The sequence below is a fragment of the Arachis hypogaea genome, chromosome 19 (genome assembly GCF_003086295.3).
Source record: "Arachis hypogaea cultivar Tifrunner chromosome 19, arahy.Tifrunner.gnm2.J5K5, whole genome shotgun sequence".
Taxonomy (NCBI): Eukaryota; Viridiplantae; Streptophyta; class Magnoliopsida; order Fabales; family Fabaceae; genus Arachis; species Arachis hypogaea.
This window is the reverse complement of record NC_092054.1, coordinates 74,843,238-74,855,869: the sequence shown is the minus strand read 5'-3', so window position 1 is coordinate 74,855,869 and position 12,632 is coordinate 74,843,238. Positions and strand designations below refer to the sequence as shown.

At 36.9% G+C, this 12,632-nt stretch overlaps 1 non-coding gene across 1 annotated transcript; it reads left to right on the top strand.

Moving 5' to 3' along the window:
- Window positions 1–2,872: 2,872 nt before the first annotated feature.
- On the top strand, window positions 2,873–2,980 carry LOC112780601 (small nucleolar RNA R71). The gene has a single exon (XR_003191425.1). It is a non-coding gene; the product is annotated as a small nucleolar RNA R71 (small nucleolar RNA).
- Window positions 2,981–12,632: the final 9,652 nt, after the last annotated feature.

The following is a 12,632-nucleotide window of genomic DNA, read 5'->3' as shown; positions in this document are numbered from 1 at the left end:
TGGGGTCCAGGTTCACACTTTGATCATGGTTCTTGGTGATCCATACATTGGCATAGAACTCTTGAACCATTAAGATTTCGACTTGTTGAATGGGGTTGGTGAGAACTTCCCAACCTCTTCTTTGGATCTCATGTCGGATCTCCGGATATTCGCCCTTTTTGAGCTTAAAAGGGACCTCGGGGATCACCTTCTTCTTGGCCACAACTTCATAGAAGTGGTCTTGATGCACCCTTGAGAGGAATCTCTCCATCTCCCATGACTCGGAGGTGGATGATTTTGACTTCCCTTTCCTCTTTCTAGAGGTTTCTCCGGCCTTTGGTGCCATTAATGGTTATGAAAAAACAAAAAAAGGCTTTAGCTTTTACCACACCAAACATAGAAGGTTGTTCTTCCTCGAGCAAAAGAAGAAAGAAGAGAGTAGAAGAAGAAGAAATAGAAGAGATGGAGGGGGCTTTGTGTTTCGGCCAAGGGGGATGGGTAGTGTTTAGGTTGTGTGAAAATGAAGGAGTGAAGATGGGTTTATATAGGAGTGGAGAGGTGGGTGTGGTTCGGCCATTATGGGTGGGTTTGGGTGGGAAAGTGGTTTTAATTTAAATGGTGAGGTAGGTGGGGTTTTATGGAGAATGGATGTGAAAGGAGAATGGGTGATTGGTGATTGGTGAATGGGTGAAGAAGAGAGAGAGAGGTGGGATAGGTGGGGATCCTGTGGGGTCCACAGATCCTAAGGTGTCAAGGATTTCTCATCCCTGCACCATGTGGCGTGCAAAATGCCCCTTGCTGTCAATCCTGGCGTTAAATGCCAGGCTGCTGCCCATTTCTGGCGTTTAACGCCAGCTTCTTGCCCATTCCTGGTGTTAAACGCCAGTCTGGTGCCCATTTCTGGCATTAAACGCCCATAATGGTGCCAGACTGGGCGTTTAACGCCCATTCTGCTACCCTTACTGGCGTTTAAACGCCAGTAAGTTTCTCCTCCAGGGTGTTTTATTTTTCATTCTGTTTTTCCTTCTGTTTTTTATTTTTCAATTGTTTTTGTTACTTCACATGATCATCAACCTACAGAAAACATAAAATAACAAAAGAAAATAGAAATTTAACATAGATAAGTAAAAATTGGGTTGCCTCCCAACAAGCGCTTCTTTAATGTTAATAGCTTGACAGTGGCTCTCATGGAGCCTCACAGATGTTTAGAGCAATGTTGGAACTTCCCAACACCAAACTTAGAGTTTGAGTGTGGGGGTTCAACACCAAACTTAAAGTTTGGTTGTGGCCTCCCAACACCAAACTTAGAGTTTGACTGTGGGGGCTCTGTTTGACTCTGTATTGAGAGAAGCTCTTCATGCCTCCTCTCCATGGTGACAGAGGGATATCCTTGAGCTTTAAACACCAGGGAGTCTTCATTTACTTGAATGATCAATTCTCCTCTGTCAACATCAATCACAGCTTTTGCTGTGGCTAGGAAGGGTCTGCCAAGGATGATGTATTCATCAATACACTTCACAGTCTCTAGGATTATGAAATTAGCAGGGATGTAGTGGTCTTCAACCTTTACCAAGACATCCTCTACAAGTCCATAAGCTTGTTTCTTTGAATTGTCTGCCATCTCCATTGAGATTCTTGCAGTTTGTACCTCAATGATCCCTAGCTTCTCCATTACAGAGAGAGGCATGAGGTTTATACTTGACCCTAGGTCACACAGAGCCTTCTCAAAGGTCATGGTGCCTATGTTACAAGGGATTAAAAATTTTCTAGGGTCTTGTCTCTTTAGAGGTAATCTCTGCCTAGTCAAGTCATCCAGTTCTTTGGTGAGCAAGGGGGTTCATCCTCCCAAGTCTCATTACCAAACAACCTGGCATTTAGTTTCATGATTGCTCCAAGGTACTTAGCAACGTGCTCTTCAGTAACATCTTCATCCTCTTCAGAGGAAGAATACTCATCAGAGCTCATGAATGGCAGAAGTAAATTCAATGGAATCTCTATGGTCTCAGTCTGAGCCTCAGATTCCCATGGTTCCTCATTAGGGAACTCCTTGGAGGTCAGTGGACGTCCATTGAGGTCTTCCTCAGTGGAGATTACTACCTCTTCCTCCTCTCTAGGTTCGGCCATGTGAGACATGTTTATGGCCTTGCACTCTCTTTTTGGATTCTCTTCTGTATTGCTTGGGAGAGTACTAGGAGGGAGTTCAGTGATTTTCTTACTCAGATGACCCACTTGTGCCTCCAAATTTCTAATGGAAGACCTTGTTTCAGTCATGAAACTTTGAGTGGTTTTGATTAGATCAGAGACAATGGTTGCTATGTCAGAGTGGCTCTGTTTAGAATTCTCAGTTTGTTGCTGAGAAGATGTTGGAAAAGACTTGCTATTGCTAAACCTGTTTCTTCAACCATTATTATTGTTGAAACCTTGTTGAGGTCTCTATTGATCCTTTCATGAGAGATTTGGATGATTTCTCCATGAAGGGTTATAGGTGTTTCCATAGGGTTCTCCCATGTAATTCACCTCTTCTATTGCTGGGTTCTCGGGATCATAAGCTTCTTCTTCAGAGGAAGCTTCCTTAGTACTGCCTGTTGCTGCTTGCATTTCAGACAGACTCTGAGAAATCATATTGACTTGTTGGGTCAATATTTTATTCTGAGCCAATATGGCATTCAGAGTATCAATCTCAAGAACTCCTTTTCTTCTGATTTGTCCCATTATTCACAGGATTCCTTTCAGAAGTGTACATGAATTGGTTATTTGCAACCATTTTAATGAGTTCCTGAGCTTCTGCAGGCATCTTCTTCAAATGAAGAGATCCTCCAGCAGAGCTATCCAATGACATCTTGGATAGTTCAGACAGACCATCATAGAAAATTCCTATGATGCTCCATTCAAAAAGCATGTCAGAAGGACATCTTCTGATTAATTGCTTGCATCTTTCCCAAGCTTCATAGAGGGATTCACCTTCCTTCTGTCTGAAGGTTTGGACTTCCACTCTAAGCTTGCTCAATTTTTGAGGTGGGAAGAACATTGCCAAGAAGGCATTGACTAGCTTTTCCCAAGAGTTCAGGCTTTCTTTAGGTTGTGAATCTAACCATGTCCTAGCTCTGTCTCTTACAGCAAAAGGAAAAAGCATAAGTCTGTAGACTTCAGGGTCAACCCCATTGGTCTTGACAGTGTCACAGATTTGTAAGAATTCAGCTAAGAACTGATGAGGATCTTCCAATGGAAGTCCATGAAACTTGCAATTCTGTTGCATTAGAGAAACTAATTGAGGCTTAAGCTCAAAATTGTTTGCTCCAATGGCAGGGATTGAGATGCTTCTCCTATAGAAGTCAGGAGTAGGTACAGTAAAGTCACCAAGCACCTTCTTTGCATTGTTGGCATTGTTGTTTTCGGCTGCCATGGTTTCTTCTTCCTTGAAAAGCTTTGTTAGGCCCTCTAAAGAGAGATGTTCTTTAGCTTCTCTTAGCTTTCTCTTCAAGGTCCTTTCAGGTTCAGGATCAGCTTGAACAAGTATGCCTTTATCTTTGTTCCTGCTCATATGAAAAAGAAGAGAACAAGAAAGTAGGGAATCCTCTATGTCACAGTATAGAGATTCCTTGAGGTGTCAGAGGAAAAGAAGAATAGAAGGAGGAGGTAGATGGAAGAAAATTCGAACATATAAAGAAGGAGGGAGTTCGAATTGTACCTTGAGGAGGAGTGTTAGTCCTTTAAATAGAAGGATGTGAGAAGAGGGGAAGAATTTTCGAAAATTAATCAAAAGATTTTGAAATAATTAAAAGAAATTTGAAAAAAATTGATTGAGATTTTCGAAAATTAAGATTAGGAAAGAAATTAAGTGATTTTTGAAAAAGATTTTGAAATTAGAAATAAAAAAGATGTGATTGAGAGTTAATTTTGAAAAAGATGTGATTGAAAAGATATGATTGAGAAGATATGATTGAAAATCAAACTAAAAAGAGAAAGTTTTAAAATTAAAGTTGATTTACTTGACTAACAAGAAATTAGAAGATATGATTCTAGAATTAAAACTTTTGATCCTTTCTTAATAGGCAAGTAACAACTAGAAAATTTTGAAGTAAATCATTAATTATAACAAGGATTTTCAAAAATAGTAATAAATAAAAAAAATAGAAAGAAATTGATTTTGAAGAGATATGATTAAAAAGATATGATTTGAAAAAGATTTGATTTTGAAAAATTATGAAGATTTGAAAAAAAAATTCAAAACTAAAAACAAAATCTTCCCTCTAATGTCATCCTGGCATTAAACGCCCAGAATGGCATCCATTATGGCGTTTAACGCCCAAAATCCTACCTTTTTGGGCGTTAAACGCCCAGCCAGGTACCCTGGCTGGCGTTTAAACGCCAGTTTTCCTTCTTCACTGGGAGGTTTGAACGCCCAGCTTTTTCTGTTTGATTCCTCTGCTGAATGTTCTGAATCTTCAATTCTCTGTATTATTAGCTTGAAAAGACATAGTTTTGAAAATATTTTTGAATTTTTGATGATGAGAAACAATAAAAAATGCAACTAAGATCAAATAAACAATGCATGCAGGACACCAAACTTAAAAATTTTCACAGGAGACACTAACAAATTGAGAATGCATATGAGAAACAACAAAACACACAAAACAAGAGAATTTAAAGATCAGAGCAATGAAATCATCAAGAACAACTTGAAGATCAATGAAGAACAATATGTATATATTCGAAAAATGCAAGAAGAATAAAAACATTCAATTGACACCAAACATAAAAATTGATACTAGACTCAAACAAGAAACATAAAATATTTTTGATTTTTATGGTTTTATAAAATTTTTTTTTTTTGATTTTCGAAACTTATATGGAAAAGAAAATAAAGAGAATCAAAACTTTTAATAAGAATTCTAGGAATCATGCAATGTTAGTCTAAAGCTTCAGTTTAAAAAGATTAGACATGTTTGGCCAAGCTTCAGCAGGACATTACATTCAGTAGCTACATTGATGAGAATCAATCAGCTTTTGTGATGATAAGAACATCACCTTGAAACTCTAGAATCCATTCTTAAATATTCTAAAAAGTACCTAATCTAAGCAACAAGATGAACCGTCAGTTTTCCAAACTCGAACAATCCCCGGCAATGGCACCAAAAACTTGGTGCACGAATTTTTGATCATCAACAATGGCGCCAAAGGACTTGGGGGCTCTTAAACGTGAATCACACTTTGTCACAATTCCGCACAACTAACCAGCAAGTGCACTGGGTCGTCCAAGTAATAAACCTTACGTGAGTAAGGGTTGATCCCACGGAGACTGTCGGCTTGAAGCAAGCTATGGTCACCTTGTAAATCTCAGTCAGGCGAATTCAGATGGTGATGGAGAATTGATAATTAAAAGATAAATAAAACATAAAATAAAGATAAAGATACTTATGTAATTCTTTGGTTGGAATTTCAGATAAGCGTATGAAGATGCTTTGTTCCTCCTGAACCTCTGCTTTCCCATTGCCTTCTTCCAATCATTCAAACTCCTTTCCATGGCAAGCTTTATGTTGGGCATCACCATTGTCAATGGCTACTTCCCGTCCTCTCAGTGAAAACGTTCCAAATGCGCTGTCACCGCACGGCTAATCATCTGTCGGTTCTCGATCATGTCGGAATAGGATCCATTGATCCTTTTGCGTCTGTCACATGCCCCACAATCACGAGTTTGAAGCTCGTCACAGCCATCCCTTCCCAGATCCTACTCAGAATACCACAGACAAGGTTTAGACGTTCCGGATCTCAGGAATGGCTGCCAATAATTCTAGCCTATACCACGAAGGTTCCAATCTTAGATTAGAAATACAAGAGATATACATTCAAGCTTGTTTGCATGTAGAACAGAAGTGGTTGTCAGTCACGCGTTCATAGGTGAGAATGGTGATGAGTGTCACATAATCATCACATTCATCATGTTCTTGGGTGCGAATGAATATCTTGGAGAAGAAATAGACTTGAGTTGAATAGAAAAACAATAGTAATTGTATTAATTCATGAAGAACAGTAGAGCTCCACACCTTAATCTATGGTATGTAGAAACTCCACCGTTGAAAATACATAAGAACATGGTCTAGGCATGGCCGTGAGGCCAGCCTCCCAAAACGTGATCAAGGGTATGAAAAGTATGAGTCAAAGATTGATGAAAATACAATAGTAAAAGGTCTTATTTATAGAAAACTTGTAGCCTAGGGTTTACAGAAATAAGTAATTAATGCAGAAATCTTCTTCCGGGCCCACTTGGTGTGTGCTTGGGCTGAGCATTGAAGCTTTCATGTGTAGATACTTTTCTTGGAGTTAAACGCCAGCTTTTGTGCCAGTTTGGGCGTTTAACTCCAGCTTTTGTGCCAGTTTTGGAGTTGAACGCCAAAATTCTTGAGCTGACTTGGAACGCCAGTTTGGGCCATCAAATCTCGAGCAAAGTATGGACTATTATATATTACTAGAAAGCCCAGGATGTCTAATTTCCAACGCAATTGATAGCGCGCCAATTGGGCTTCTGTAGCTTCACAAAATCCACTTTGAGTGCAGGGAGGTCAGAATCCAATACCATCTGCAGTCCTTTTTCAGCCTCTGAATCAAATTTTTGCTCAGGTCCCTCAATTTATGCCAGAAAATACCTAAAATCACAGAAAAACACACAAACTCATAGTAAAGTCCAAAAGAGTGATTTTTATTTAATAACTAATAAAAATATAATAAAAACTAATTAAAATATACTAAAAACATACTAAAAATAATGCCAAAAAGCGTATAAATTATCCGCTCATCAATTACTGTGCCCAAAGATCGCACGCGACATTACAACTATTCTCGAGTTTATTCAAAAGGTTAAAAGACTTTGAAACAAGAAGGACAAGCAATAAGGATAATCTCCGCAAGAGTTTTTGAAAGAACTGCTAAATTTACAAGTAACTGAGGATGTACAATCGATGAAGAGTATTAGAAGAAATTCAGTTTAACAAACTCAAGGATAACTCCCGAATCAGAGATAACTGATAGGAACACAAAAAGGATAAGCAATGCAGTAGTTTGGAACTAATCAAGCTGAGTTAACAAGTATAAAATTATAGAAGAATGTCATTTGAAGCCAGTGATGACACTCTCAAGGTTTAAAATTTTATGATTAAGTACACCTAATACATTTGAATATAAAGAATGAACAACAGAAAGAGGATCACCTCATGTGCTAAAAGAAAGGTATGTAACTCGCATTTCACAAAAGGGTGATAGAAACATACACCAAAACTGCAATGTGGTTAAAAGAAAACTAAATTGCATTTTGTCTAAATAGTTTCCAAGTAAAAGACAGAAGAGGTGAGGTTTAGAAAATGAGAATTAATTTAGTTAAGGCCACACAATATTAAAAATCCTGAAAGACATTTAGTTGCTCAATCAAATAAGGTATACACTGAAATCAAGGCAAGGTTGTAAGAAATCAAAGGTTTGTCCAAGAATTCCCAAAGCTTATATTCAAACAAGCGTGTATAAGTTTTATAACAAATATGGAACTAGTTAAACTCTATTTAGAAAAGGAAACTCCAAGGTAAAAATTTGCTTATCAGTCGGTTTCAAAACTTTATTTAAAACAGTGCATGCCAACTTCAAAACAACATTGTCAATTTAAAGAATAACTATGGATGCAATTTAAGCGAGAAGAATCGATTCAGATTTCTTAAGAGAATCCAAAACTTGTTTCAAAATTTCATAGCAAAACTCTAAGAATACACTTGAAATTGCCATCACATAAGAACATTCAAGAATATTAAGATGTGATTAAAAGAAATTAGACCAAACAAGAAAGGATCTTAAATCAAAGGAGTTCAAACAAGATCCACGAAGCATGGGACATCAAACAAGCTTTTCATTGGTCCAAAAGAATGCAAAACTCGTAAGGAAGAACAAATCAATCAACAGTGAATTTTCAAGAAGGAACCATTGACCAAAGAAGGACAATTAAGAGGACAAACAACACACTAGATAGAAATAACTTCAAGTTGACTCGGACGAGTATGAGATTTACAAGAGAAGAAAAACTAAGATTAGTGGTGAAGGTCATAACAGTAAAAGAAAAATAAAAAACAGAACCGAGTATATCATTCAAAGAAGGGAAAAGCTTAAAAAGGGATTGGTCTATTCCTGAGAGGAAGGATATGAACTCAATACTTTCAAAAGAACAACAATTGCATAGACAATGTGTTGTACTAAACCAAATTCAATTTAAAAAAATAAATTAAGTGAAGTTTGTCAAATGAAAATCAACGGAAGAGAGGCAAAAATCTTTCTTTTGAAGAATTCCTAAGTACATAATCAAATAAAGATATTTGTAAAAACTATAATAAAGTTGTTAGAAAATCAAGTTGTATTTAAAGTAAATATATTTCCATAAACCAGTGAAGAGACAGGCGAGGTATTGGAAACAATTGGTTTTAAACTGTAAAAGAAACTTTCAAAGTTTTTATAGAGAAGTGTATATCAAATCAAAAGCGATTTTGTTAAGATTTGAAGAATGGCTGTAATTATCATCAAATAAGAGGAAACTAAATTACAATTTGTTTACAAAGGACTCGGAATTAGAGCTTAAAAAGATATAATGCATCAAAACATGTTCAAATATATATCAAAGAATACATGACTGAAGAGGAAGTGCCTAAACAGATAAGACAAATACACCAAGCATTTTTAAGCAGACATATGCAGTTAGGATCAAACAAGAATGCATATGAACAGAGAAATAAGGTTGGGGAAATCGAACTACTATCCAAAAGAAAAGACCACAAGAACTTCAGGATAGGGTAGGAAAGAACAAGTCACATGATTCTAACAGAATCCAAAGCACGTAACTGAGTAACCTCGAGAAATAGTTCCTAACATTCCCAAAACCCACGAATCACGTTACCTATTACTCGTATCTTGTCTATGACAACCCATTACCAATAAAACAAACCAATAGTTTTTCAAACTCTTTTCAACAGTTTCAAACAAATTCTCAAAATCGATTTAAGCTTTAAAACCTTTTTAACAAGAATCCAAGCCATACCACGTAGAAGTTGAAAATCTTAAGTAAAAACCGCAAAAGCGTCAACCGTTACTTCTGTTGCGACAAGTGTTAAGCCGCACCCATCAGCCGATATACTGCAAACTCTACGAACAGGCTTTTCCGGAACATACTGAGCTCGTCGCGCATAGGCTAGGATATCCATCCTCACTACCTCTCCGTTAACGTGATCGACCTCGTCCGTGATTTGCCATTAGGGTTCTTTTCTTCACCAAACATTTAATATAAAGGTGATCAGTCTCAATACCAAAGGTCTAGTGCTTTAATTTTCCCAAAAAGGCACTCACAAACAAGCATGCTATGAATTATCAAGTAGATAACCTAAATAGCATGAAAGAAAAATGACCCAGAGTGTGCAACGAAGCACAATCGGTCTATCCCTCAGGCTCACGAGGACGAACCGCTCTGATACCACTAAATATAACACCCCAATTACCCTAAGCCTTACCTCTAGCCGTAAGGCAAAGGTTAATCAGATGTTACGACAATCCTAAGGCTTATACATATCTATATATAGAAGGAAATAATATAATCTAGAAGCCTGATAAAGGAGTAAGCTTAAAAATTAGAATTTCAGAACCGCGAAATGTTCACATGAAGCTAATGCACAAGATACAAGATATAGGTGGAAGAGAATAGAACAAATGTATAGATAAATTAATATAAACATAGGGAATTAGCCGCAGCTTGCGGAGTTTAAGTCGGCTAATTACCAATATAAAAATACAGAGTTTTCGAATTAAAACAGCTTATATAACCTAACTCTCATCATAGTCTCTAAGGCCATAAGATAAAATTCAAAAAGATGTGAGAGTAACTATAATAAGATAAATTAGAAATAAACCAAGGAGGAACCATACTCCGCTTTGTCACCATACGCACAATCTCAGCGAAGTAGATTACAACCTGCATCTGAAAAACAACAATAAAGTATGGAATGAGAACCGGGGGTTCTCAGTTTGGTAACATTGCCCAATGATGTAAGATGTAAGGCTCCAAGACGCCGAAGGCAATCCTAGAACTTCACATCACAGACTAATATTAAAGCTTAGAACAAAATAAATAAATATATAAGAACTTAAACCATAAACCAGGGTTGTCTAAACCTAGAGAATTCTAACTAATACTGTTCACACCGCTGTATCCCACAGTCGTCGCCAATCTAACCTCTGTGCGATCTCATCGCCACCGCCTTCCTAACCTCCTCAGCACCAGACAATCACAATTTAAGTGCAAGCAAGAAAAACACAAGTAGAAGTATATAAAGCAAGTAGTTCAAGTAAGCAAATAGGCATGTTATTCATTTAGGCATAGAAATACAAGTCGGCAAAGCATACAAACAGATAGAAAATGCACATGATGAATGTCTATCCTATTAGCTCGTGATATCACTTGTCGGTCCATAAATACCAACCCGACACATCCTTTCGGATGTCGCTTTTCTACCACGCCCACGGATATAGTGCCCGGAAACACTCTAATGACCCACGGATATAGTGTCAGGCACACTCTATTCACCCACGGATATAGTGTCGGGCACACTTGCATGCATAACCCAAGGATATAGTGCCTGGTACACTCTTGCAGCAGGAAATATTATCAATCATAATTCATTCCCAGGAATATAGTGCCCTGCACACCATCATGCTTAACCCAAGGATATAGTGCCTGGCACACTCTCAACATTCATCAGGATCATTCATCCCTTTTTGAGTCTTGAACTCATCATAACCATCATTAATTCATCACTTCCATTCCAAGCACTTTAGTTTATCAATTTCCCTATTCATTGTCAACAATCACCATATGCACCACTCTTCTTTCTCTCTCAACTAACTCATCCGCAATACACCAGAAACCTAAACTTCCGTTTGCTAACTTTTCAAAAGAAAATCCAACTTAAACCCCTAGGACCTTTCCCATATTTCAATGCTCTAAAATAAACCCCAGATTTTTGAAATGGTGTTATAGAAGCTTACAACCTTGTCGAGAAGGGGAAATAGTTGAAAACAAAGTTTAAATTTATGAAACAGGGCGTGTGAATCTGTGCAGGTGCGCACGCCCAGGAAGATTTTAAAAGTGTGCGTATGCACAGGTACTAAAATTTATAAAGTTACCAAGGCACCTTGTTCGCCATCATCCTACCGTGTTGATGTTCCCTTTCGCCTTCCGCTGCGTCACTCTGATTATCGTCATTACGCATCCGAAGTTCTTCTTAAAACAATTACCAAATTTGGTAGCACTTTTTAAAACCTTTAAATCAAGTTTATTCTAAACCAGCTCATTCTTAAAACTTTCTCAAAAGAGTAAAAAATTCAGTTATTCGGAAGTCAAATACTTAAAATCACGTTTTCTTTAAATAAAAACTTTTCAATTTTAGATCCCTTTTTGACAATATAAATTTGAAACCAAGTTCACAAATTGATAAAATCCTAGAACTCTCTTTTCTTTTTAAACAATATCCTTCAAACCAAGAATTTTCCGACGTAGTTTCAAAACCGAATCCTTTAAATCAAAAGTTTCAAACCAAATTTGGAAATCATTATTAAACATAAAACTTTTTCAACATGGTTCAATGCCATACTAGTTAGAAATCAAAAACCATAATTGAAAAACTGCAAAAGCAGCCGTGTGTACCTCCCCTTCCATAACCACAAACTACATTCTAAAGAACTAAAGCTTCGCATTACTGTGCCCAAAGATCGCACGCGACATTACAACTATTCTCGAGTTTATTGAAAAGGATAAAAGACTTTGAAACAAGAAGGACAAGCAATAAGGATAATCTCCGCAAGAGTTTTTGAAAGAACTGCTAAATTTACAAGTACCTGAGGATGTACAATCGATGAAGAGTATTAGAAGAAATTCAGTTTTAGAAACTCAAGGATAACTCCCGAATCAGAGATAACTGATAGGAACACAAAAGGGATAAGCAATGCAGTAGTTTGGAACTAATCAAGCTGAGTTAACAAGTATAAAATTATAGAAGAAGGTCATTTGAAGCCAGTGATAACACTCTCAAGGTTTAAAATTTTATGATTAAGTACACCTAATACATTTGAATATAAAGAATGAAAAACAGAAAGAGGATCACCTCATGTGCTAAAAGAAAGGTATGTAACTCGCATTTCAGAAAAGGGTGACAGAAACATACACCAAAACTGCAATGTGGTTAAAAGAAAACTAAATTGCATTTTGTCTAAATAGTTTCCAAGTAAAAGACAGAAGAGGTGAGGTTTAGAAAATGAGAATTAATTTAGTTAAGGCCACACAATATTAAAAATCCTGAAAGACATTTAGTTGCTCAATCAAATAAGGTATACACTGAAATCAAGGCAAGGTTGTAAGAAATCAAAGGTTTGTCCAAGAATTCCCAAAGCTTATATTCAAACAAGCGTGTATAAGTTTTATAACAAATATGGAACTAGTTAAACTCTATTTAGAAAAGGAAACTCCAAGGTAAAAATTTGCTTATCAGTCGGTTTCAAAACTTTATTTAAAACAGTGCATGCCAACTTCAAAACAACATTGTCAATTTAAAGAATAACTATGGATGCAATTTAAGCGAGAA